We start from the raw sequence: 26,788 nt of genomic DNA, 5'->3' as shown, positions 1-26,788 counted from the left end.
GGCACATCCCCTCAACACTTTGCATTGTATACTATTGTAATTGAAAACCACGTGCCACCTTCGCACATATTTTGCTCCCATTTCTCCCAGCATTCTGCAATGTGTGGCAGGGGTGCCATGCCATCTTTGTTTTGTGTCCATGGCTAGCCACGGTTCCCACAGTACGTAGTATTGTTGTGTCTGCTAGGTGTACATGTTGTTTTTCATGTTGTATGTGATTATACAAGGTAGCAGGTTTATTCACGAGCAGTGGTTTGTCCCATTTACATATCGCTGTCTTCAAGAGGATACAGAAGTTTTTCTCACAGGTGAAAAGTGCGACCACGATAGCAGTCCTTCATTACTATCCAAGAATGTCCAATTACACGACGCTTCAAAGCTTACAGCCCCCAATCTTGCATGCTTTCTTAAAAGCACGCCACCTCCCACAATCAGACCAACATTCACACAGCTTTCTAACGGCAGTTATCTGCTTCTCAATAACATCCACTCCTACGGAATGTGAGCTGGCATAGCTTATGTCCTTAGTGTTTCAAACCGAGTAAATTTCTGTGGCAATGCCTATTCCCACAAAAAATCAAAAGAGGGAAGCGTAGAGGTTGAGATAGAATCACCCTCCTGAACAGTTCATCTAAACATAAGGATTCTATCAATGTGTGGAGGTGCAAGATATTTTTAAGGATTTTTACAAAAATTTAATTGGAGTGAAGTGATAGACTCTCTCTTAGAGATGGAAAGATGAGAGCACATGTGCTTGTTTAAAATACCCCTCACACACTAAAAAAATCCGTTAGTGTCATGCTTCATCATAGGGGTCTTCCCGTCCCTATAACGGGGCGGGGCGTGCTGCGACCAGACGGACTACGCGGGAGCACTATAAATCGTGACAGAGCTATGTGTAGGTGTAGTGATGAAAAGTGGAGTGTAGGGATCTAACTAGTGAGTGCAAAAAATATAAAAAATTAAAAATTCCCTGGCTAGTAGAACAAATACACTTTATTGGAGTCTCTGGCTGGGAATGTTAAAAAGGGGATGTAGGTAGAGCAATTACTGACTACCAAGTCGACATGTTTCATAGGCAGTCCCCTGCTGCCTACTCATCAGGACCAAATCGTGATCCCTACTGTGAATAGCTCAGTTCTAAAGAAGTAGGCCTACTGTCCTACAAATATACCGGCAAAAATAAGCTGGATATTTGTGCCTCAGGGCATGAGCTGGCCCGGGTGAAGCAAGGCATCAAAAAATAAGTGCCAAAAAACGGTGACCCTTGGTCTCTGTAAAGGAAAAGGAAGAAAACGAGGGAGAAAGCACAGACATATTCATGTCATTACTGCTGGTCATGAAATGTGCATCGTTGATACGCTTTGATATTCACAACCATAGCCAGTTTGGTAGAATTCGTAATGCTAGGTACAATTACCTTCACCGCAGGTTTGAATATATTAATCAAAATGCACCTCTTGTTGTTGGACAGAGTGTACGTCATATTAACCAGAACCATCCAAATGGACGTGGTTCATTCATAACCCATCATACATACATTAGTGGCTCAACACATTCATACAAACGATCCCAAAAGCATCAAAAAGGACATCAATATTTCGTATTTTTTCTAGATCGATATTCTAGACACAGTATATCGTATTTTCTCAGCATAATTATTCTAGAAATAATACCAGTGTAGATGGTCACAAAATACACTCGTTATATACATACTTTTTGGTAGTTCTCTCAGTGCCCCATGAGCTGGCAGGAGGAGGGAGATTAGCGCGGTCTACTGAAAAATAGAAGTGGCCGCCCCCACTGTTAGATGTGGTTCGTTCGTTTCCTGACAGTGAAATGGCCCAGTAACCCGTTTATTAAAGACTCGGGGTCTGAGTCTATCACTTACGTTACCGGCTCGAGCGATTCGCCTGGCATTCCTCCCGTCCGAGCTCCGAGGATAGGTAGTCGCTCGTCTGCCGGTGGAGTTATATTGTGCCTTCCGTCATGCTCATTGTTACACGGAGAAACGCCCAAAATGAACACTGGAATGGGCAAATCCAAGATGGCCGCCGCAAAACGGCTCAATGTGAGGATTATGACCGATAGTCTTTTCTCGCTTTCTGTCGCCAGCGTGAGGGACCCGGATTAACTTAATGCAACTAAATACAAATTGTATACTCGGGCTATGCCTCATTATTAAATACTATGCCTCATTGTTAAATGTTTTACTCTTTGATGTTCACAGGTCAGACAGAAAAATAAAAAACTAAATGTAATGTATTATCACATTCACAGGACACCTCATTGTTGATGCTTGTTAATTGGTGTTCCTAGGTCAAAAAAATAATAATAAAATAAAAAATAAAATGTAGTGAATAATCACAGTTTCAGGAAACAAAAATGTTGTCACTCTGATTATCATGGGTCAAATTTGTCATTCAGCTGGTGGGTTTTTTTTGTGCGAAACACCCATCTCTGTTCACAGGTCAGACAGAAAAATAAAAAACTAAATGTAATGTATTATCACATTCACAGGACACCTCATTCAACAATGAGGTGTCCTGTGAATGTGATAATACATTACATTTAGTTTTTTATTTTTCTGTCTGACCTGTGAACATCAAAGAGTAAAACATTTAACAATGAGGCATAGTATTTAATAATGAGGCATAGCCCGAGTATACAATTTGTATTTAGTTGCATTAAGTTAATCCGGGTCCCTCACGCTGGCGACAGAAAGCGAGAAAAGACTATCGGTCATAATCCTCACATTGAGCCGTTTTGCGGCGGCCATCTTGGATTTGCCCATTCCAGTGTTCATTTTGGGCGTTTCTCCGTGTAACAATGAGCATGACGGAAGGCACAATATAACTCCACCGGCAGACGAGCGACTACCTATCCTCGGAGCTCGGACGGGAGGAATGCCAGGCGAATCGCTCGAGCCGGTAACGTAAGTGATAGACTCAGACCCCGAGTCTTTAATAAACGGGTTACTGGGCCATTTCACTGTCAGGAAACGAACGAACCACATCTAACAGTGGGGGCGGCCACTTCTATTTTTCAGTAGACCGCGCTAATCTCCCTCCTCCTGCCAGCTCATGGGGCACTGAGAGAACTACCAAAAAGTATGTATATAACGAGTGTATTTTGTGACCATCTACACTGGTATTATTTCTAGAATAATTATGCTGAGAAAATACGATATACTGTGTCTAGAATATCGATCTAGAAAAAATACGAAATATTGATGTCCTTTTTGATGCTTTTGGGATCGTTTGTATGAATGTGTTGAGCCACTAATGTATGTATGATGGGTTATGAATGAACCACGTCCATTTGGATGGTTCTGGTTAATATGACGTACACTCTGTCCAACAACAAGAGGTGCATTTTGATTAATATATTCAAACCTGCGGTGAAGGTAATTGTACCTAGCATTACGAATTCTACCAAACTGGCTATGGTTGTGAATATCAAAGCGTATCAACGATGCACATTTCATGACCAGCAGTAATGACATGAATATGTCTGTGCTTTCTCCCTCGTTTTCTTCCTTTTCCTTTACAGAGACCAAGGGTCACCGTTTTTTGGCACTTATTTTTTGATGCCTTGCTTCACCCGGGCCAGCTCATGCCCTGAGGCACAAATATCCAGCTTATTTTTGCCGGTATATTTGTAGGACAGTAGGCCTACTTCTTTAGAACTGAGCTATTCACAGTAGGGATCACGATTTGGTCCTGATGAGTAGGCAGCAGGGGACTGCCTATGAAACATGTCGACTTGGTAGTCAGTAATTGCTCTACCTACATCCCCTTTTTAACATTCCCAGCCAGAGACTCCAATAAAGTGTATTTGTTCTACTAGCCAGGGAATTTTTAATTTTTTATATTTTTTGCACTCACTAGTTAGATCCCTACACTCCACTTTTCATCACTACACCTACACATAGCTCTGTCACGATTTATAGTGCTCCCGCGTAGTCCGTCTGGTCGCAGCACGCCCCGCCCCGTTATAGGGACGGGAAGACCCCTATGATGAAGCATGACACTAACGGATTTTTTTAGTGTGTGAGGGGTATTTTAAACAAGCACATGTGCTCTCATCTTTCCATCTCTAAGAGAGAGTCTATCACTTCACTCCAATTAAATTTTTGTAAAAATCCTTAAAAATATCTTGCACCTCCACACATTGATAGAATCCTAATGCCTATTCCCACCCACACAAAACAACTCCCATACTTCAACTTGACCTTCAATACCTACTTTGAAAACAGATTTCATTAAAGTTACCAAACTGAAAGCGCATTTGTTCAGAACAGAAGTGTCCCTGACTTCTGCAAAACAAATTTATCGACTGCAGATAGCACCAACCTCAAGTAAAATACAGTCCCTTTTAAATACGAACCTCCCATTACACTTTGTGAATTGTTACACAATTTTCAACACATCTCGCACTCAAGGCCTGCAACACTTTTTTAACATGGTCTCCTCTGGCCTTCCCACACTCTTTTAAACTGTTTTTTGTATAATACCTGACTTCATTTATTCGCTCATCTATAGAATAACAGGAACAGTGCCCATAATTCTCACTCTCTTTGCAGTCATCCTACTACTATTTTTGCTTGTAAAAAATAGCTGCGCTCCCTGTGGTAAAAACTATGTCTGACAGAATACGCCTCTACGCGAAGCTACATCAATACTGTCAAAAAATTGAATGACTTTTCGGTTTCCTGCCTCTATCTATAATTGGAGCAAGCTACAACATGACATTTGCTCACTTTGCCACTGGATTCAAGCAAGCCCGGCTGAAGACGGCTGTAATGCCAGAAACCGGTCCTGGGAAGCTTGGTTCCGGTCCAGGGAAGACATGGCTTGGCAGTTCGGGCTGGACTGTTCCCATGAGGCACAGGGTCAGACTCATTTGCATATTGCCATGTCTGAACTGGGGTGGCAGAGTGAGCTAAAGAACGGTGATGGATTAAACCCAGATCAGTTGGCTGGGGGTGATTGTTTGTATTTTCAACGCTACGTCCATGATCTCCTTTGGTTTTTATTTATTTACACATATGCAATCTGCGTGCAACCATTTTTTTATTGCAAAACTTGCCCATTCGATTGGCGAATGGATCTATGCCTTGCCAACATCCCAACAATAGCTCCCTATATCCAGCAGATAATGGGGTATCTTGAAAACCATGAACTTGATTGTTCAGGCAGTGGAGAATTGGCGGATGCAATGCAAAAAGGTATTGTGGCAGAATGGGATTTCTGCGCAGCTGCGAAAGATCTCCTGCAACATGCAACCTTTGACAACATCGCACATTGCCTGCCAATTCAAATTGCTGCTCCAAAATTTGAGGAACATTACTGTCCTTTCGAGGATATGAATTGGATCGCTTAGCTTTTCTTACTTTAAGTACACTGCTCAAAAAAGAGCGAGATCATATAGAGTGAATATCATTAGCATACTGCTATTTTGTAGCTCCACGAGATAAGAATTTCAAGTCCTCGGTGTTTTTTACATCTTAGGGGCCTATTCCAATCTCGGTTGGAAGGGCACCGAATCGGGTTCGGCATTAGCGAATCCGATTAGGAGGCTGAATTTCTGTTCGAGTCGTACATGGGTCCGGACATCGGAGTACGATGCGAACAAGCGCGAAATCTCTGTCCGAATCGTTTCCTGGTCCAAATCGCTCCGTAAGACTCAGTCACAAGCAAACCGTGGCGTGCAATGGATACGCTTCACGACCAAGCTAGTACGATGCTCAATTTGGACAGCCGGATCGAGTCAGAGCGTTCGGTTCACAATAGCTCCCGGAGTTGGACTTTGGGGATCCGCGTCGGATCCCCTGTTACCTGCCGCCTTACCACTTGGACACAGGGGGGGACCCATGGGTCTTCCCAACACAGGCATGTATGGTGCGGATGGCACTGACAAGTACCAACTGCAGGGGGCGCACTTGTCCTCATCGTACCCATTCAGTTAATGGGAGCCAATGTACGCATTGTACGACCAGCTCCCATTGACTTCAATGGGAGTCTGACTGAACCGAGCCCGACGGCATACGGCCGCATCGTACTCGCTCAGTCGGACTGCAGCCAGCTCGGTTGGAGTGCTTTCCGACCCAGATCTGAATCGGCCCCTTAATAAGCAGCATTCCCTGCTGTTATCACCTTTAACTTGCGGGGAAAAAACTGTAAAAAAGCTATGAAAATGAGCTTTTAAGCATCTGTCAAGCTCACGAGGCCATAAGCAGCTAGCGCAACCGAGCGGGAAAAGCTGGCTCCTTCACCCTCATTAAGCATAAATTGGCGGGAGAGGAAAAGCAAGGTAAAATGGCTTAAATTCAACCATATAAGAAAAATACCTGCTCTCTCTGCATTTGCGCACCAAATTCCTCACAGCATGCCTCGTTTATCGGCGAACCACTGCCCATAAGGAGTGAAAGTCTCCAGCAGCAAACTGAGCTTCACCTACCTGCGGCCATCTTAAGGGTGGTTTGGCCACGCCCCAGCACTGGCGTAACCTATTGTCCTTTAAGAAACCTCTTTTTTCGTTCTCAAATTTCTCAAAGTTTTTTATTATGATTTGGAACTCAAAGAGGTCCACATAAAAAATACACAAGGGTCTACAAAACCAAATTTCACAATTGATAATAAACAAAATAGAATACATGCCGAAAACAGTCAGTATGCAGATCTCATAAATAATTATATACATAGTAAAATACATGACAGAAAAAATCAATGTACAAACACATTCCACATATATAAAAAGACCTGGACTAATGAAGAGGAAATGCACTATTGAATTGTGGAAAAATGAAGTACCTGACCAATGTAAAGAATGTAGCAGAGACAACAGTGCAACTCTAGTACAGTACTTCAGTATCAGTAGTATCAGTAAATCTTTATTTCGATGATTAAAAACCATCATAAAAATTCATTATACAAAATTCATCAATTACATTTCTGAACCTTAATACATTAAAAGCAAATTTTATGCAATTAAAACATGTGGTGTTCTATACATCATTACTCAACCTCTTGTATTTCTTAATCTTACTGCAACTTTTAAAAAGCTCATAATAGAGGATAAGGTGCGCATGTTATTTGCTCTTTGCAGAAAAAGTAATGCAGTTTTAGTGTGGCGGAATTTTAACTCTTTTAAAGTATCCACAAGAAATCTACGTCAAGGGATTCGATAAAATGAACATAAAAGTACAAAATGAAGGGTGACCTGCGGAGACCTATTATTGTAGCCTCAGGCACCCTTCTGCTCAATTGTTAAGGTAAAACCTGAGGGATAAGCTAAAATATTAGGTAACAAATTGAGCCTAAAATGGCACATTAAAAATCTATCTTGCTGACTGTGCATCAGAAATAAATATGGTTCCATACCTTCCCCATTGCTTACTAAGCGGTGTGCTACTACTGATCTTTTTAGTGAGTCTGGATTTGATCTGCCCCGTTCATATTTTTCTAATAACCGTTTTTTGATCTGATGTTTACAAGAAGTGGTGATCAGAATCGGATCCCTAAAAAGTGTATGCTGGTCTATGCTCCCTAGTGTGTCCTTGACATAATTTAACCATGGGATTTGAAGGCACTTATCTTTTTGTAAACAGTCTTTGACTATTATCCTGCTTAGTTCCGCTTCCGGGGTTACCCAGATACGGAGCCATGTCAGGATGGGTCTCACCTTACCTGATCGGTAATATATGGGATCCCTAGCTCAGTGTGTACAATTTCTGCTGGGATACTCTGTGGTGTCTTCAGGATCCTACGAAGGAATTTGTCTTCCTCTATTTGTAATTGTTTTACCTCCCTAAAACCCCAGACCTCTGCCCCGTAAATAGCCTTTGCGGTGCTTACAGCTCTGTATGAATTCATTACTTGTTCTGGTGACCAGCGACCCAGCCTACGGGCGAAATGTAATATCGCACCATTTGCAGAAACCAGTTTTCTACACCTTTCCTCAATTAAAGAATCAAACTTAATCTCCCCATCGAGTAGAAGACCCAAATAGGAGATGGTGGTTACGGTTTCTAGAATGTGGGCCCCTATTTTAAATACATATTTCTTAGAGGGTTTTTTGCCCGCCACCATCACAAAGGATTTGCTCAAGTTCACGGACAGATCTAAATTGTCCATGAACTTCACAAATCCATCAACAAGATGTTGCAAACTCAATGCTGTTCGTGCAAGCAGGACCGCGTCATCCGCGTACAACAGTACCGGTATATGATGCATTCCTACTTTGGGGCAATCAGTATTCAGGGCGACCAATGTTCTTTCTAGGTCATTTATGTACAATGAGAATAAAAAGGGAGTAAGGATACACCCCTGCCTCACTCCGCTATTGCATGGGAAGGGATCAGTACTCCCCCCCGTGCTATAACGGACCTTAGCAGTGGTGTTCCAATGTAATTCTTTTAAAATGTTTATATAAGTCCGGGATCAATCCCCAGGTTACTCATCAGGGTCCAGAGTTTGTTCCTGTTCACGTTATCAAAGACCACAGCCATGTCCATAAATCCCATGTAAACTGTTCCATTGCTAGCTTTTGTATACTTAGCAACTAATAGATAGAGGTTGAGGCATTGATCACTGGTTGATTTACCCGATCTGAATCCGTATTGGGTATCTGCTAAGATATGATGTTCTTCTGTCCATGCTGTAAGGTGGTTTAAAACCGCCCTCCCCAATAGTTTGGCTGACACATCTATGAGCGATATTGGTCTATAGCATTGAGGGTTGTCTCTACTCCCCTTCTTGAAGATAGGGACAATTAATGCTGTAGACCAAGATCGTGGGAGTCCGGATTTTATGGCTGCATTTAATACCCTAGTCATATTGGGAGCCCAGAGATCAATGTTGGTTAGGTAGAGGTCTGGCGGCGTACCGTCACGCCCTGGGGCCTTATTTCGAGTCAGACCTTGCATAGGCTCGGTAATTTCTTGTAATGAAAATTCTGGTTCCGTAGGCCGAACGCCTTCCGAACCCTTACCGAAACTGGGTCGCAGGGGTGATTATAGAGGCCCTTGAAATGGGTCACCCACTGCTCGGGAAGTATCTTAGTACTGATAACAGGGGCACTACTGTCTTGAAAGCACGGCCTATTGATAATTTTCTAAAATTCGTTGTAGTCCCTGTTTTCGTCTGCTTCCCTCAGATCAGCCCAGACCTCCGTTTGGAGCGTGATCTTCCTTTGTTTGACCTCAGTTTTATGAATATGTCTGCAGAGGGCTATTTTCTGATTGTCCATCGGGACAGTTTTTAGATAGAATTTTAGGTCTCTCAGTGCCCGAGAGCAACTAGTGTCAAACCATTGTGGTTGTGTTGAATTCTCTGTGGGTCCTTTAGTTTTCAATAGAGCATCAACCAGAATGGTTAGGGACTCAAACGCTGAGACCACCTCACTACCCTCTACTGTGGGTTCTAAACAATCTTGTATCTGTTTATTGTCTTTTACTATTAGGGTTCTATAGAATTCCTGGGCATTGATTTTTGACCACCTTAATCGTCTCCCCTGATCCGTTGGCCGCACCTCGGTGTCTGCCGGATCACTCCTTACTGAGAGACCATTATATATAAATTCAAGAATTAGGGGGTTGTGGTCACTAAAAGGACTCCAGTCCATTCTCACCTCTTTAACCTGATCTTTAGCAAAGGTAGATATTATCATGAAATCTATAATGGATGAGCAACCTCTGCCTTTGAATGTTGGTATAAGAGTACCATCTTTTCCCGGGACCACCAAATCAATTGTATGTGTGAGGGCATAAGTGTCTAGTAACTTCATTAATGAAGTGCCCTCTTTGATATGCTTAAAATGTGGTCCGCTTTCTATCGGGCAGGATGACCAGCCCGGGCTTACAGGGAAAAGTTTTGGGCAAAGATGACAATTAAAATCCCCCATGACCAGGACAATTGGTTCCCCACCCCCTTTCCTTTGCTCGGTTTCTTGATTTAATCTACTCTCTAGTTCCTGAATAACTGCGCTATTCCCATCTACAGGCCCTGAGTTGTAGAAATTTAATATCACCAACCTCAGTCCTTGCCCTTGGAATAGCGCTGCCTGGAGAGTATGTGAGGTCCAGGGTAGTTGTGTCCATGTGCCTTTTAAATCAAGATCTACATAAAAGTCTAACACTCCCATTGCTCTGCCCGATCTGCCTTCTTGGGCTGGGACAAAGAAACATTTAAAACCCTCTAACTGGTAGGGTGAGGAATCAACCACCCACGTCTGCTGAAGAGCTATTATGTGGAATCCACAGATGTACTTCCTCCATTCCTCATTTTCAAGTTTCCCCCCCAGTCCTGCTATATTCCAAGACAGTAGAAAAAGCCCTGCCCTAGTTGATTTTCCTCCCTTGGGATCCTGGTCATTTGGCCCGGGCTCAACCTTCCTAGGCTGCGTCACCCCATGGTCGCCCTCTCCTCCTCATCTCATTACTCATTACTTCATGACTTTCCCTGGTCCCCTTTTTAATATGTTCAATTCCCACCCTTGTACCCACCCTTTCTGGGCAATTTCCTAGTGGGAGTAGTCAGTCGTTTTCATCAAGAGATTGTAGCGGACGGAATCTGTTTGCCCACTGGGGGTAATCTAGGTTTGGTAAGAACTGACCTATTTGGTCGTGCATTCTGACCCATTGTCTGGCTGGTGCCCTTCCTATACTACGGTTGGAGTAAGTCTGAGTATGAATAATCCGTCTCCTTGGATAAAAGTATCCCAATGGTAAGGTGCGTATGGTACTGGTCTGGTTTCTGTTTGGGTTACCTAGTATATATTCCACTAGAATGGTGTCCCTAAAATTCACCACAATACAATTCCCTGTAATGTCTTTCCTTCTACCGCCTAACCAATTTACTCGTCTTACATGAAGGATCTCCCCACATTCCCCACCTTTCAAGGGCCTATGTGTATTCAGCCATTTGATAATCTTGTTTTTCAGTTCTGAGTGTGAATCTTTCTCTACAGCCCTAAGTTCAGGTACCCCAGAAAAGACAATGATGTAAGGGCATGCTTCAGGGGGCAGGTTTATGTGTGGTGGAAAGTTTTCTGGTCTGTCATTTGGCGGGTGGCCTGTTTGGTTTATTTGAAACAGATCTTGGGTTATGGGATTCCCTGTTTGCCCCATTTGCGTACATATATGTTGTTGAGCCTTATCTAAGTTCTTATTGCTCTCCTTCTGATTGTTTCCCCTCTCTGGTAAATCATATACCTGTGTGATGGTGCATTGCATATTACTAACGCAGTTGTTTTTAACCACCATTTAACCAACTGGCGTAGTAGTTGATTGAATAGGGTCTGGGGTAACATTACTACTTGTGGGGCCCTTTGACTTTCCCTGTTTGGTCAGTTCATTTGCAATTTTATCAAGCCTGCTAATACTTGGTTTTACCTGGCTTATGATAAAGACTTCCAGGTGTTTTTGTAGGTCTCCAATTACCTCATCCTTCCATCCTGGTGGACCTGAGTGGTGTGGCGCTACTTCTACAGTAATCACATCATTATTGTCTTTTAGCTCGGAGAGTCCCGGCAGCTTCCGTGTCACGTGACCGGTCCGAGCGACTTGAATCACTGCTGTCCTTGTCTCCCCACATTTTGGACAAAAAACCTAGACCAAAGATTCATTTGAACCAATATTCTTCTTCAGTCACCTGTTACTATGTCCATCATGATATCGGACTAGGCACGAAGGAATTTGAGTGCCCATTGAGGACTTACTGTCTCTTGATCGAACCCCCATTTCTGAGTTGAAATTCTTAGCTAGAGGTGTACCGCCCAACTGATCTGGGATCGTGATACAGTTCTAATTTTAATTGGTGCTTCCCCGTCCCCTGCCCCCACTACCGTCCTGAAGAAGACCCGCAGCAGAGGTCGTGACTTCCCCATATTGCGCCAGGGTCGAAACGTCGACGATCCCCCCCTTATTTACTTAAAGCCTACACCTGCCCTTCCCTGTCCCCCTGTATATAATTGTATATAGATTGTAAATGGGTAGGCTTGACTTGTGCAATGTATAAATAAGCCTTCTGTTGCACTCAATCACCCTTAAATCTATCCCTTTACCTCTTCTTTACTCGAGCACCAACTCTTTTTCCTTTCCATTTTTCCCTTTGTTGGATTTTATGAATTTGTAAATAAACTGCAGTAGCATTTGTTGAAATTTACTGTGTTGGGTTACTTACATTTACTTGCATTTATTGCATTTCTTGAATTGTTTAAGCTTACAATACATCTCCATGTGTCTGTATATTCAGATTAATTCTGATTTTTTCGTTGAATATGAAGTAATAACATCCACACCACTAGTCGTGTCTAAAACCTATATCTAGGACCACTTTCCTTCCAAAGGTCTTTTAGGCCTAGAGTTCTTAAGCCTCTTTCCCAATATTCATGCCCTGCTCGCCATAGATTAATTTGAAGGCAAGACCGTAGGTGTTGCGCTACGCTGCTTTCCTTCGATGACCTCAATTTGTGACAGCACGTTAGAAAACTCATGGCTCTGGCAAGTGGGTGGTGGCAGATTCCCAGTTCCAACATGATTTGGGCCGGTGATGTTTGAGTTGGTAGCTTGAACACTGTTCTATAAATTTTTGTAATAATTTTGTCCAGTTGGCCGCTGTCCAAGCCTTTCAGAACCTCGCTTCCATAGGTTCATGTGGGAATAATTTTTGCTTGCGCTACCTGGATTGTAGGAGAAAATGTTGGGCCTTGTAATTTCTTATGTATGGAACTAATTGCGAAAGCAAGCGCAGAACCCTTCTTTTTTTTGATCTTTTTTGTATCTACCGTTGTTATTAAAAGAGACACCAAGGTACTTATGGAATTTGGATTCAGCGATCCTTTCTTGATTCAAGACCCAAACCAGCTTCTTGGCCTTTCCTGGACATACCGCCAAAATTTTTGACTTTATGCTGTTTATCTGGAGCTCATTCTTGTTTGAGTAGTCAGAGATGGCGTCCATTATTCTTTGCTGGCCGATCTTTGTTTTGCTAAGAAGGACGACATCATCGGCGTATAGAGGATTTGACAACAAGAAACCAGCTACTTTGGGAGCATGAGAATTTACCTTATTTAAGGCTTCAGGAAGGTCGGATAGGAACAAATTGAAAAGTATAGGGGCAAGGACACATCCTTGTTTAAGCCCTTTTGTCGTCAGAATTTTTGCTTGATAGTCTAGAGCCGTCCCCAATCTTTATCCTGACCCATGTGTCCTGATGGAGAAGCTGTATGGCTCTTAAGAGGTCATTTGGGATGTTTAGTCTGCGCAGCTTTTGCCGGAGCTTAGCTCTGTTCACCTTATCAAAGGCATCTTTGTAATCAATAAATCCCATATAGAGTGGGCAGGTGCTAACCTCCGCCTGGTCAATCAGACAAGAGAGGGTCATAAGGTTGACCGAGGTGCTAGTATTACTTGTAAAGCCAGTTTGGTTTGGAGGATGCCCATGCCCTAAGTGAGTTAAGAATCAAACCAGCAAAATACTTTGCTTCGTTGTCCATGAGGGCTATGAGGCGGTAATTCACAGGAGATTTTTTGTCCCCACCTTTGAAGATTGGTGCCAGAATTAATCCCTGCCAGGAGGGTGGAATGAGGTTATTTTGCAGGATACAGTTAAAGAGGGTGGTTAGCTTCGAGGCCGAGAAGGTTGTGTCCTCCTTAAACAAAGCCTGAGGAACTCCATCAGGGCCTGGGGCACCGTCCTTCCGACCCTTTTTGATAAGATTTTTGATTTGGGCCTCCTGGATTGTTGTAAGTTCTTTGCTGGTTTGCGTCGTGGGGTACTCATTTGATGGTACAATTTTCTGGCCAACATTGAAAGATTCCTTCGTTGAAGGGGATTTGATGTTACAATCACTTGGCCTAACTGCCACTTTTTGAGCAGAAATGACTTCAACGATGGGATTCTGATGAAAGGTTTTTTCTTTTTGGTCGTTAAAGTGAAGATACAAGGAGTCGACCCACTCGGTCTCCAGTATGCATAAAGACGCGACTTTCGGGGCTCGCCCAGAAATGCTGTTAATGGTTCGCCAGAACCTAGCGGAATTGTTTGTTTTAATATCTTGCTGCAGCCTAGCCCAGAAGGAGTTCATGAGAGTTCTGCGTTGTTCGCTTTTAGCCTTCTTTAGATAGCTGCGAGCCTCTCTCAATTTTGTTATTAACTGAGGATCCGTTGGATTTGTTTTTAAAGCCCGCCATGTCTGCTTCATGTGTCTTGTAGCAGATTGTATTGCGGGGTTATGACAGGGCGTCTGCCTTTGCCCCTTTCAGGTTCGCCTGCCTTATTGGTTTTGCGTGTTTATCAATCAGTTTGGTTGCAAATGTTGACCAATTGACAATTACATCATTAGTGAACCTACTAGTGTTCTCCATAATTAGTTTGGCATCTGTTGCTATTTGTTGAAAATTGCTGAAGGAGCACACAATTTGTTTTAAGTTGATTGTGTAGCAGTCAGATGGCATTGCCCTGTCTTCTTCATATTGAATTAGTCTAGTCCTAAGCGATATTTCTTGCGGACAGTGGTCACTTTCAGTTCTACTTCCATGACTAAAACCAACACTCTCCATGTTTCTGAGAGACCTGAAGACTTGGCTCCTTGACGAACCACAGTGAACGCCCAGGGGCTGGGCAGCGCCCCCCTCCCCCAAGGCCTTGAGCACCTTTCGGGTGAGTAGTTGCACTTAAAAAACCTTAGATTGATTGATGACAGGAGGGAAGCAAGGAGGCATCAAATAGAGCGTGAGAGGCTCAAGATGGAAGGAATCACAGAAGATGGTTTTAGACCATGAGCGTGGTCTCCAGCAGCTGGAGCTACAGAGTAAATCCAGCTCAGATGGTGGCAGCAATGCCTCAGTGCTAATACATGTATTCACTAAGATACACTTAATAAATCAGTTATACAATCAATTTTATTAAAAAAAACATCCATTCAGACACTTCTTTACCCATTTATTCTTCCATCGACCTTTAGATATACATATATAAAAATATTTATTTTTCAGAAAGACACACATTCACTGGATGATGTTATCAGTGAAGTCATTTGAGATGTCATCGGTGATGTCATGAGTGATGTCACTGACCATGTCATGAGTGATGTAATATGTGACGTCATCAGCAGTGCATTGCGGGCGCGTGAGTTATAGTTAGCTGAACTAACTATAACGGGGGAATTTTAATGGTTTTGTATGAGTGAAATGTCCAGCTAACTATAACATGTGTGAAACCTATGGTTTTTTCAGTGAATTTCTAAAGTTTTTTCAATGCTAACTCCTAACTATAACGTGGCTGAAACATATTGTTTTTTCAGTGAATTTCTGAGGTTTTTTAAATGCTAATTCCTAACTATAACGTGGCTGAAACCTATGGTTTTTTCAGTGAATTTCAAAGGTTTGTAAATGATAATTTTTAAATGTATTAATTGTTATATTTTTTATACTGATTTACTAAATTGTTTTAAAGTATTTATTTTAAGATATTTTATTTTTTAAATTACATTACATATTTTTTAATATAAATTGAAAAAAATGTTTTTAAAAATATTGAAATTATAATATATTTTTTAATTTTATATTTTTTTAATTTATATATATATATATTATATAGCCGGCAATGATATCCTATGGAAGGAAATTCAAGTTACTGGTAAGTATGGTTAAAATTACTTTTCAGGGACAGTAGTGAGCTGAAAGATGCAGCACTGAGGTATCTCCTGATAACAGGTGAGTAAATCAGAATTTGTAGTTCGGCTGATTTTAGACGAAGTTTTTAAAGTTCCAAAATTCCACACTTAGAAGAATTTCCAAGTGAAACCAGTCAATGTTAGCCTATGGAAGGAAATTCAAGTTACTGTAAGTATGGTTAGAATTACTTTTCAGGATCAGTAGTGGGCTGAAAGATGCAGCACTGAGGTCTCTCCTGATAACAGGTGAGCAAATCGGAATTCGTAGTTAGGCTGATTTTAGAGGAATATTTGTACGTTTCAAAAATAGACACTTAGAAACTTTTCTGGTGAAAACCACACAATAGATTTCTATGGAAGGAAATACAAGTTACTTGTAAGTACGCTTAGATTTACTTTTTAGGGTCCGTACTAGGCTCAACGATGCAGCACTGACATCTCTCGTGATGACAGGTGAGTAAATCTGAATTCATAGTTCCGCTAATTTTAGATGAATATTGTGCTCAACAGTGAAGGAAGGGGGCGAGGCCTGAGGTGACATCTGTGCAAAAACGCCATGTGGTGTGTTTTAGGTTGGGGAATTAATTCCTCTTCAATACTGAGGTCCCCTGTGAGCCAACTAGCCCACCAGGTACCTCCAGTATGCACCAGGTAGCTGCATTGCAGAGAGGTGTTCAGAGAGCACGCCCCCTTTTTACAACACTCTGCAACGCAACTCAGAGGTGCTTACTGGAGGTACCTGTTGGACTAGTTGGCCCTAGGGGACCTCTGGATTGAAGAGGAATTAATTCCCCAACCTAAAATGTGCCACATGTCGTGGGAACATGAGGCCAAGATGAGAGAGGCTGAGCTTAGGATCCAGAGGCAAGAGTTAGAGGTTGCCCTGGCTAAGGAGAAACTTGCTAGAGCAAGACAGCCTAGAGAGAGTGGGGACATAGAACCCACTTGTGGCAGCAATATCCACAAGGATAAAGACAGGTCTTTTGATAATAGAAACCTGAGTAAGATTGTGCCCCCCTACAAAGCTGGGGATGATATCCATAAATGGATTACTGCAATGGAGAGAGCCTGCAGAGTACAGCAGATCCCTCAGGAGCAGTGGGCAGCAATCTTGTGGCTCTCCTTTGAAGGTAGAGGCCGAGACAGACTCCTCACAGTTAGTGATGGGGATTCTAGAAACTACCTGGTCCTGAAGAGTGCTCTGATTGATGGGTTAGGCTTAACCACTGAACAGTACAGGTTAATGTTCAGAGATACCCAGAAGACACAGACTCAGGACTGGTCTGAATTTGTTGAGTGTGCCACTAAGGCTCTGGAGGGATGGTTGCTGGGAAGCAAGGTTACAGACTATGAAGGATTGTATAATTTGCTGATGAGAGAACAAATTTTAAATAATTGTCAGAACCAGCAGTTGCATCAACATTTGGTTGACTCAGATTTGACCTCTCCCCAAGAATTGGGAAAGAGGGCAGATAAATGGGTAAGAACCAGAGTTAAGCAAAAGAACCAGAACCAGAACCAGGGTGGTGACCAGAAGAAAACAGACCAGAAGGGTGGGGAGCAGAAAGCTAAAGACCAGAAGTCTTCAACAGGGCCCCAAACTGAGACAGAGGGTGGGTCCCAAACTTCCAAGAAGAAGAAGAAAGAAGGTCAGAAGAAACCCTGGTGTAAAACTTGTAAGAACACCTCTCACTGGACAAGTGAGTGTAAAAAGGGTGGAGCCCCCAGCACTGCAGCCCCTAAGGCACCTGCACCCACTAGTACAGTTAGTAGTGCTGGTCCTCAAGCCAAGGGATTAGTGGGAATCACTTTGGGAACTGAAGGAGATTCTGACCTAGTCAGAACCCTTACACAGGCTGTTCTGGTTTGTGAAGGGGACATAGATTTGACCCCTGACATAAGTCCCAGTAACCTGGGCAAATACAGACAGACACCTTTGATCAACAATAAAGTGGCTCAAGCTTACAGGGACACATGTGCCAGTGTCACTATGGTGACACCTAACTTTGTGGACCCTGGACAATACATGCCAGGCGATGATTACCTGGTGACCAATGCCAGCAATGTCACTACTACACATAGTGTGGCACTTGTTAACTTTTCCTGGGGAGGGGTAACTGGCCTAAAGAAAGTTGTGGTTAGTGCTGATCTCCCAGTAGAATGTTTGTTGGGAAATGACCTGGAGAACTCTCTATGGTCAGAAGTTGAGTACAGGACTCATGCAGAGATGTTAGGGATATCATCACATGTCCTTGCTGTGACCAGGTCACAGGCCAAAAAGTGCCTCTCTGAACCTCAGGTCTTGGATCCTGGAACAATGGACCAAGTACCTTCCAAGAAGAAGAACAGGAGGGTTAAGGCTGCGCCTTCCCAACTGCCTACAAGTGAGGATCAGGCTTCACAGGAAACTGATCTTGAGACCCCTGAAGGAACTGTCCCTGAAGAACTTGAACCTGATCAGGTTGAGTTTCTGGGGACAGGGGGACCTTCTAGGGCAGACTTGGGGCAGGCTCAGTTAACCTGTCCTTCTCTTGAACCCCTCAGACAGCAGGCTGCTGCTGAGGCTGCTGGGAATGCTCAAGGTGCCCATAAAGTATATTGGGACGATGGACTCCTTTATTCAGAGGCTAGAGACCCCAAGCCTGGTGCTACCAGGAGGTTGGTTATACCTCTGCAATTTAGGGGCTTCCTACTCACCTTGGCCCATGATATTCCTTTAGCAGGACACCTAGGCCAGAACAAGACCTGGGACAGGCTTGTCCCTCACTTTCACTGGCCTCACATGTCTGAAGACACCAAGGAGTTTTGTCGCTCCTGTGAAACCTGCCAAGCCAGTGGTAAAGCAGGTGGAACAACAAAGGCCCCCCTGATACCACTACCTGTGGTGGGGGTTCCCTTTGAAAGAGTGGGGATTGATATTGTTGGTCCAATGGATCCCCCTACAGCATCTGGGCACAGATTCATACTGGTGGTAGTGGATCATGCCACCAGGTACCCAGAGGCAATTCCTCTTAGGACCACAACAGCTCCTGTTGTGGCCAGGGCCTTACTTGGAGTTTTCTCCAGAGTGGGGTTTCCTAAGGAGGTAATATCAGATAGAGGTGCCAACTTCATGTCTGGATATTTGACAGCTATGTGGAAGGAATGTGGTGTAAACTACAAGTTCACCACTCCTTATCACCCACAATGCAATGGGCTTGTTGAGAGATTTAACAAGACCCTAAAGGGCACGATTAAAGGATTACCTGAAAAGCTCAGGCGAAGATGGGACATCCTTCTGCCCTGCCTTTTGTTCGCTTACAGAGAGGTCCCTCAAAAGGGGGTTGGTTTCAGCCCCTTTGAATTGTTGTTTGGGCACCCTGTAAGAGGACCCCTGTGTCTAGTGAAGGAAGGATGGGAGTTACCTCTCAAAAAGCCTAAACAGGACATAGTGGACTATGTACTTGGTCTCCGCTCCAGGATGGCAGAGTACATGGAAAAGGCATCCAAAAACCTTGAGGCTAGCCAAGAATTACAAAAAGCTTGACATGACCAAAAGGCTGTCCTTGTTGAGTTTCAGCCTGGACAGAAGGTATGGGTGTTGGAGCCAGTGGCCCCAGCAGCACTCCAAGACAAATGGTCTGGACCCCATACAATTCTGGAGAAGAAGGGAGAGGTTACCTACTTGGTGGACCTAGGAACTCCCAGGAGCCCCCACAGGGTGCTCCATGTAAACAGATTGAAGGCATATGTCAGCAGGGCAGACATGGGCTTGCTCATGGCTACAGATGAGGGACAGGAGGAAGAGAGTGACCCTCTCCCAGACCTGCTCACTCAGAACCCTGAGGATGGCTCAGTTGATGGTGTGGCCTTAGGTGGCAGCCTCACTGAACATCAGCAACATGACTGCAGACAAGTTCTACAGGCATACAGGCATATGTTCTCATTGACACCCAGTCAGACTAACTGGTGTACACATGTGGTGGACACTGGTGACAGTCTTCCTGTAAAGAGCAAAATTTACAGGCAACCTGACCACGTCAGGGACTGTATAAAGACTGAGGTGCAAAAGATGCTGGAATTAGGTGTCATTGAGCCTTCAGAGAGCCCCTGGGCTAGCCCAGTGGTTCTGGTCCCCAAACCTCACACCAAAGATGGCAAGAGAGAGATGAGGTTCTGTGTGGATTACAGAGGACTCAATGCTGTCACCAGGACAGATGCACACCCTATTCCAAGGGCAGATGAGCTCATTGACAAGTTGGCTTCTGCCAAATATTTGAGCACATTTGACTTGACAGCTGGCTACTGGCAAATCAGGTTAGCTGAGGAGTCTAAAGCCAAGACAGCATTTTCTACCTCTAGTGGGCATTATCAGTTTGTGGTGATGCCCTTTGGTTTGAAAAATGCACCTGCCACCTTCCAAAGGTTGGTGAATCAAGTCCTCACTGGGTTGGATGACTTTTGTGCAGCTTATCTGGACGGTATTGCTGTCTTTAGCTCCACCTGGGAGGATCACCTGGTCCACCTGAAGGAAGTGCTTGAGGCTCTGCAGAAAGCAGGCCTCACTATCAAGGCAACAAAGTGCCAGATAGGGCAGAGCAAGGTTGTATACCTGGACCACCTTGTAGGTGGAGGCCAAGTTCAACCACTGGAGAGTAAGATCCAGACCATCAAGGACTGGTCCCCTCCAACTACCCAGACTCAGGTCAGAGCTTTCTTGGGCCTGACTGGGTACTACAGGAAGTTTGTTAAGAACTATGGGTCCATTGTGACTCCTCTTAATGATCTGACATCCAAGAAGATGCCCAAAAAGGTTCAGTGGACAGAAATCTGTCAAAAGGCATTTGATGACCTGAAGAAGGCCATGTGCTCTGCACCTATCCTGAAGAGTCCTGACTACTCAAGAGAGTTCATTGTCCAAACAGATGCTTCTGAGTTGGGAGTGGGAGCAGTGCTTTCACAGCTTAATGTAGATGGCCAGGACCAGCCCATTGCTTTCATTAGCAGAAGGCTGACCCCCAGAGAGAAACGTTGGTCAGCTATAGAGAGGGAGGCCTTTGCTGTGGTGTGGGCCCTGAAGAAGTTGAGGCCATACTTATTTGGTACTCACTTCAAGATTCAGACCGACCATAAGCCCCTCCTATGGCTTAATCAGATGAAGGGTGAAAACCCCAAACTACTCAGGTGGTCCATTTCCCTACAGGGGATGGACTTTACAGTGGAGCACCGCCCAGGGACTGACCATGGCAACGCAGATGGTCTCTCCAGGTACTTCCACTTAGAACATGAAGACACAACTGGTCAAGGTTAGTCTAATGTCCCTGCGTTTGGGGGGGTTATGTAGGAGAGTAGGGTCTGCTATCCTATGGTCACCCCAAATTTTTGCTTTTTGCTTCACTGGTTTCTGACTTAATGTGGCTGTGGGCCTGCTAATCAGACCCACAGCCTGCTGTTCTCTCTCTAAATTGATGCCAATGCACTTTAGGTGCATTACGAATTGGAACTGGTTCACCTTATGAGCCCCTGTATTAGTGCACCCTAGGTGCCCAGGGCACAGGTGTATCCAAGGCCTACCAGGGGCTGCAGCATGTATTATGCCACCCCTGGCCTGGCCTCCATATTTGACACAACTGGCTGATCACTCAGCTGGGGTAAGTCGGTGTAACCACCTCTTACTTAGGTACAGTATGTCTGTGCCTAACCCTAAACTGGACACATATGTTCCTATCAGCCACTCCTATGGAAGGCCTCATCAATCCTGGAGGCAGAGTGCTTGGAAATATGTGAGATGGTGCTCTGGCATGAGCTGAGCCTGTCTGCAGCTGTCGGGAACAACTCCCTAAGCTGTTCCGGGATATTGCCATACCATATACTCTTAAGTGCATTATAATCCTCGCGGTTAAATGCTATCTTTGGTTTGGCTTTATCAAAACATGTCGAGTAAGGTGTCATACGAATTGGAATACTATCCCCTTGCCAATTCTGGCGACGGGGATAGCATTCCACCCTTCTAGAGGGACACGACATGTGTGTAGCCTTAACCCCGGTTAAAGTTAAACAGAGCCTCAGCTTCACAAAATGGACGCTGCCACCACAGACACAAGTCTGGCCTCCTGCTGCTGACCGAAACTCGGCAGATGGTGGCCTGGACAAAGGGTTTCCTGCCTTGGGAGGTGCGAGCACCACCCCAGACAGGATTTTGTGTATTGGGTAGGACAGGGCTGAATAGAATCAGACATGCCCGGGGCACACAAGGTGTCCCCGTGCATAGGCCAGTCCAAACCGGTTCTGGGGCCTTCCAGCCCCAGTCCTGGCGCGGAACTGGACAAAGGAAAGGGGGTGTAACCGCCCCCCTTCCTGGTTCCTCCCAGAGGAGGGACCTAGTAGGTGATCCACCCCCAGTTTGGGAATAAGAGGGGGAGCAGTGCCATTGCACAGCAGATCATCCTGAAATCAACTTTAAACAAGAAGAAGACTGGACTTCGACATTCTGCTGCACAGAAGACTGAAGAGAATCTCCCTTGTGGCCTAGGAGTGGCCACCCTGTGAACACAGGTACCAACCAGCACCTCGATGTCTGCTTTGCCGCCGCCTCCCGCCGGAGACCGAGCCCAGAGCCCGACAAGAACCAGACTCCCAGACCTCTCAGAGCCCGATCCACAGTCCCTGCAAAGAAGGGACCCGTGGAGGCACCGAGTGACGTGGGACCGGACCTCTTGGAAGACACTCGAAAAGCTGACTGCGCAGCTTCTGAGGCATCCTTGACGTTGTGCTTTGGGGACTGAGAACCCCCACCACCGAGCAGCCCTTGCACCGAAGATCAGCCCCCCAGCATCTCCACGATCTGCGTGGGGCCCTTTTGCATTGTGCCACTCGACGCACCATCCCGGCCACTAGCCACGTGGTCAGCGGCCATCTTGGCGACGAACCCGAAGATTTACACAGCAGGTCTGGTTGCTCCAGACCTACCCAAGCTCCGCTCTGACCTTGCTGGTCCGAGTGAACAGCATCTTTCAACTTCTGCGTGGCTTGCATTTGCCAAGGCCTGTTTGCTCCGATCAGGTCGCCGACACCGCCAACAGCGAGAAGCCTACGTGGGACAGCTCGTGACCGACTCCTGGACGTCCTCGACCCCGGGTATCCACGTGGCTGCAGAAAGAAGCTACCCGACAACGCCTGTTTGCACCCGACATCGCCTGGTTCCAATCTGGTTCCACGGTAGTCACTGGCTAGTGACTTTGAACATTGTCCCCTCTGCTTTGAGGTCTTCACATCTTCAGATCCACCCTTGGATCCACCGGAACTCTTCTCATCGAGCCGCCTGCAGCATCTTCAGCTCCAAGCACCATCGACCAGCGTGACGAAACCCGACACTACTTCGACCCTGTGCACCCGCTTCCTGTGGGTGAGGTAACTCAGCTCCGCCGGTGCTCCTGCACTGGTACACATCTCAAGGGCCTGTGTCTAAAGTTTTAACTCCGTAGGTCACTCGGAAGGTTCCTAACTTTCTAACTTTGTGCTTTTTACGCACCATAGACTTTGTATTGAGAAGTGCGTGCACTTTGAACACTGCACCCGAGTCCCGTGGGCCTTTCCCGACTTAGTCATTGCCAGTCTCGAATAGCTCCAGCGATTCCCAAGGCCCTAGGCCTCTTCACTTTCCTCCTGGTATCTCTTATACCACTTTCTTAGTATATGGTTTAGGTGGCCCCTAGGGCTCATCCATATTGTGCAACTTTTGTGTATTTTAAACTGTCTTGTGATTTAACGCTTGTGCTTCTGTGCTCATAAAGAGTCCAGGGGATTTTATAGTTAATAAATCAATATATATTTTCAATATATATCTGTGTGGTGTCCCTTTCATTTGGTATTCAAGGGGGTTGTGTATGGTATAACAGCTGGCTTCACATGCCTTTCAGAGTTTAGCCTAAGACTGCTTTGTCCACGTTACCACTAGGATAACTGGTCTACAAGGTTGAATTACAACCATCATCATAAGGGTTGCTTGGCATGGTACAAAGTGATCACTAGAATTAGTGAGCATTATATACCAGGCCAACTTCTCACAGTGGTTACACACATATCACGTCAAGCCCCGCCCCCTACCTTCACCACTGTGCAAATGCGCCCGTAGTGCGTTCTAAGTTGGGGGATTAAGTCCCTTTGCATACTGGGGGTCCCTGGGGGCCAACTAGCCCACCAGGAACCTCCAGTATGCGCCAGGGGGCTGCGTGGCAGAGAGGTGTAAAAAGAGGCGTGATCTCATTACACCTCTCTGCAACGCAACCCCCTGTCGCGTTTGCAGAGGGGGAACTAATTCCCTTTGCATACTGAGGGTCCCTTGGAGCCAACTAGCCCACCAGGAACCTCCAGTATGCACCAGGGGGCTGCATTGCAGAGAGATGTAATGAGGCCACGCCCCTTTTTACACCTCTCTGCAACGCAGCCCCCTAGCGCGTTGTTCACAGTGAACAAGCCGCCAGTTTGGTGGCGAAACGTGTCGGTATTTGTATTATACTGGAAATTGCTGAAGATTAAAAATTTGAAAAAATGGAAGATCCTGAGAGTGCGTATTCATTCCTGCAAAGGAGGTGTGTACATGAATCACGGTGGGGTTCTGCTGAGGAGTATTGCACCGGTCCAAGAAGCGCCAGGGGTTGACAAGGACGAGCCAAGTTGGTGGAATATATATATATATATATATATCACTTCCTTATGGCTCTCTCCTTCCCCAAATCGGCGCTGCAAACGTGGTCGCGTCACTCCCGCAGTTGAGCCCAACTGCTATTCATTTGCACAATATCTCTCCCATCAAGGGCGAAAACACGGAGTCGCTATTGAAAACAATTCCAGCACTTCACTGCATTTCAAGTTTCATCGTGGTTTATTTATCCATGGGGTCAAAAAAACAACAAACACCAACGCGTTTCGACAGCGTCCGCTGTCTTGCTCACGGTCAGTTTGTGTGTGTGGCTCACAATGTTATGAAACCTTCTCAAACATTACAGGTACCGCCCACTAGGGGTGTATTTACAAGCATTGTGGGATTTGGAGTTCTAAGCATGATTATAAAACGCAAATTTAGTCAATTACATTTAAATTGTTTCTCAATCCCTTTTGGACAATATTTATCACAATATTTCAAGTTGAAACCAAAAATGTCAAGCTTTAAAACTTAAAACTGAAAACTTAAAGCTTAAAGTCCTGCCCTCCAGTGGGCGTGTATCTACCACAATTATCAGCATTATGGGATTTGTAGTTGGAATTGTGTTCATTTATACAATATCTCCAATAGCTAGGTACCTGCATGATATCAAAATTTATACATAAGGAAACTTGCAATTCATTACTGATTCGTTTTGAAACAATAAAAGTACTGCCCTCCAGTGGGCTAATTTCCTGATACGTATTTAGTGAGCCCGTGTGCCAAAGAGTGAGGGAAAATGACGTGCAGGGGTAAATTTAAAATGAAATTAGTGAAGTTCATAAAGATGAAGAATTAAAAATTATGAATAAGCGGGCGGAGGCAAAACAGTTATAGCATAATGATTGGATTTACTTTAGAGTCCGCTATAAGTGAATGTAAAGTTCCTCTGACTGGTTGAGGCCGAATGGGGTCATTGTTGTGAAAGATAAGATGTGTCTGGATTCCTTGCGTCTTAAGAGCTTTTCCATATGGCCTCCCCTGTCTGAGAGAGCCATTGTTTCCAGACCCCAGAAGCGTAATTGCTTCCAGTCCCCGTTGTGGTGTGCCTCCATGTGCTTGGCAACAGCATTACTCCTGTCTCTGTGGATTGTCGCCCGCACATGTTCCAGAATTCTCTTCTTTAATTCACAGATGGTGCTACCGATATACCTTTTGTTGCAGGGGCACTCGATCATGTAAATAGTGTACTTGCTATTGCAGGTTATGCATTCTTGGATTTTCCAAACTTTCTTGTTTGGCATTGTAAGTTCTGTGGTCGGTTTCGCAATCTCGCATACCTTGCAATTGTAGCACTTGATGAAGCCCCGTGTTTTTAGCCAGTTTGTTTTTTTCTTTGTTGTTTGGAAGTGGCTGTGGACCAGCTGGTCCTGCAGATTTTTGGCCCTCCTGTATGTGATGACTGGATGGTTGCCCATTCTGTGACCAATTGTTTGGTCCAATTGAAGAATTTTCCAGTTCTTTCTCAGAATACGGTTTATTTGTTTTGCCTCCATACTGTAATCCAGTATTAGCCTGATGGGTTCTTCCTCCACGTTTGTCTGTTTAGATTTCTTTTGTAGGCACTCCGTTCTCGTCGTTGTGTTTGCCTTTTCCCAGCATCTTTGTACAATTTTTCTATTGTATTTTCTCCTTTGGAAGCGGTTTATGCATTTAGCACTTTGATCCTGCCATTCCGTGTTTTCACTGCAGATTCTTCTTAGTCTGAGGAATTCACCGTATGGAATGCTGGAGATTAAGGACTGCTGGTGGAAGCTAGTCGCTTCCAGTGTGGCATTTGTTGCTGTCTTTTTCCGGTGGAGTGTGGTGTGTACCTGATTGTTGTTTATGTACACTTCCGTGTCCAAGAAAACAGCCCTGTTGTGATTTATGGTGTGGGTGAATTTTATGCAGGAAGTACTGTTGTTGAGGATTGTGAAATATTCCATGAATTTTTCTTCCCCTCCGTCCCATACGATGAACAAGTCGTCGATGAAACGTTTCCAAGTGATGATATGCTTGGTGTAAGTTCCATACTTGTCCTGCCAGGCTGTTTTCTCCTCCCACCACCCCATGGCGGTGCAGGCATAGTTAGGGCTGAAGGAGAAGCCCATCGCGGCTCCGTTCTTTTGTCTGTACAGTTTATCCCCAAACATGAAGATGTTATTTGTTAACACACAATTTATCATGGTTAGGAGCATTTCATTATGCTTCTGGAGAACGGAATATCCATTATCAGAAGCATAATGAAATGCTCCTAACCATGATGGGCTTCTCCTTCAGCCCTAACTATGCCTGCACCGCCATGGGGTGGTGGGAGGAGAAAACACAATAAGTCACATGACTAAGTTTCCGTTTTTGTTTTTGTATATATCTTTATTGAATTAACACAACCTATCACTCGTGAGAAAGCGGCGAAGGCTGCGAAACGCGTTGGGTGTTGTT

The sequence above is a fragment of the Lissotriton vulgaris genome, chromosome 8 (genome assembly GCF_964263255.1).
Source record: "Lissotriton vulgaris chromosome 8, aLisVul1.2, whole genome shotgun sequence".
In the NCBI taxonomy this organism is placed as follows: Eukaryota; Metazoa; Chordata; class Amphibia; order Caudata; family Salamandridae; genus Lissotriton; species Lissotriton vulgaris.
This window is presented reverse-complemented; position numbering follows the sequence as displayed.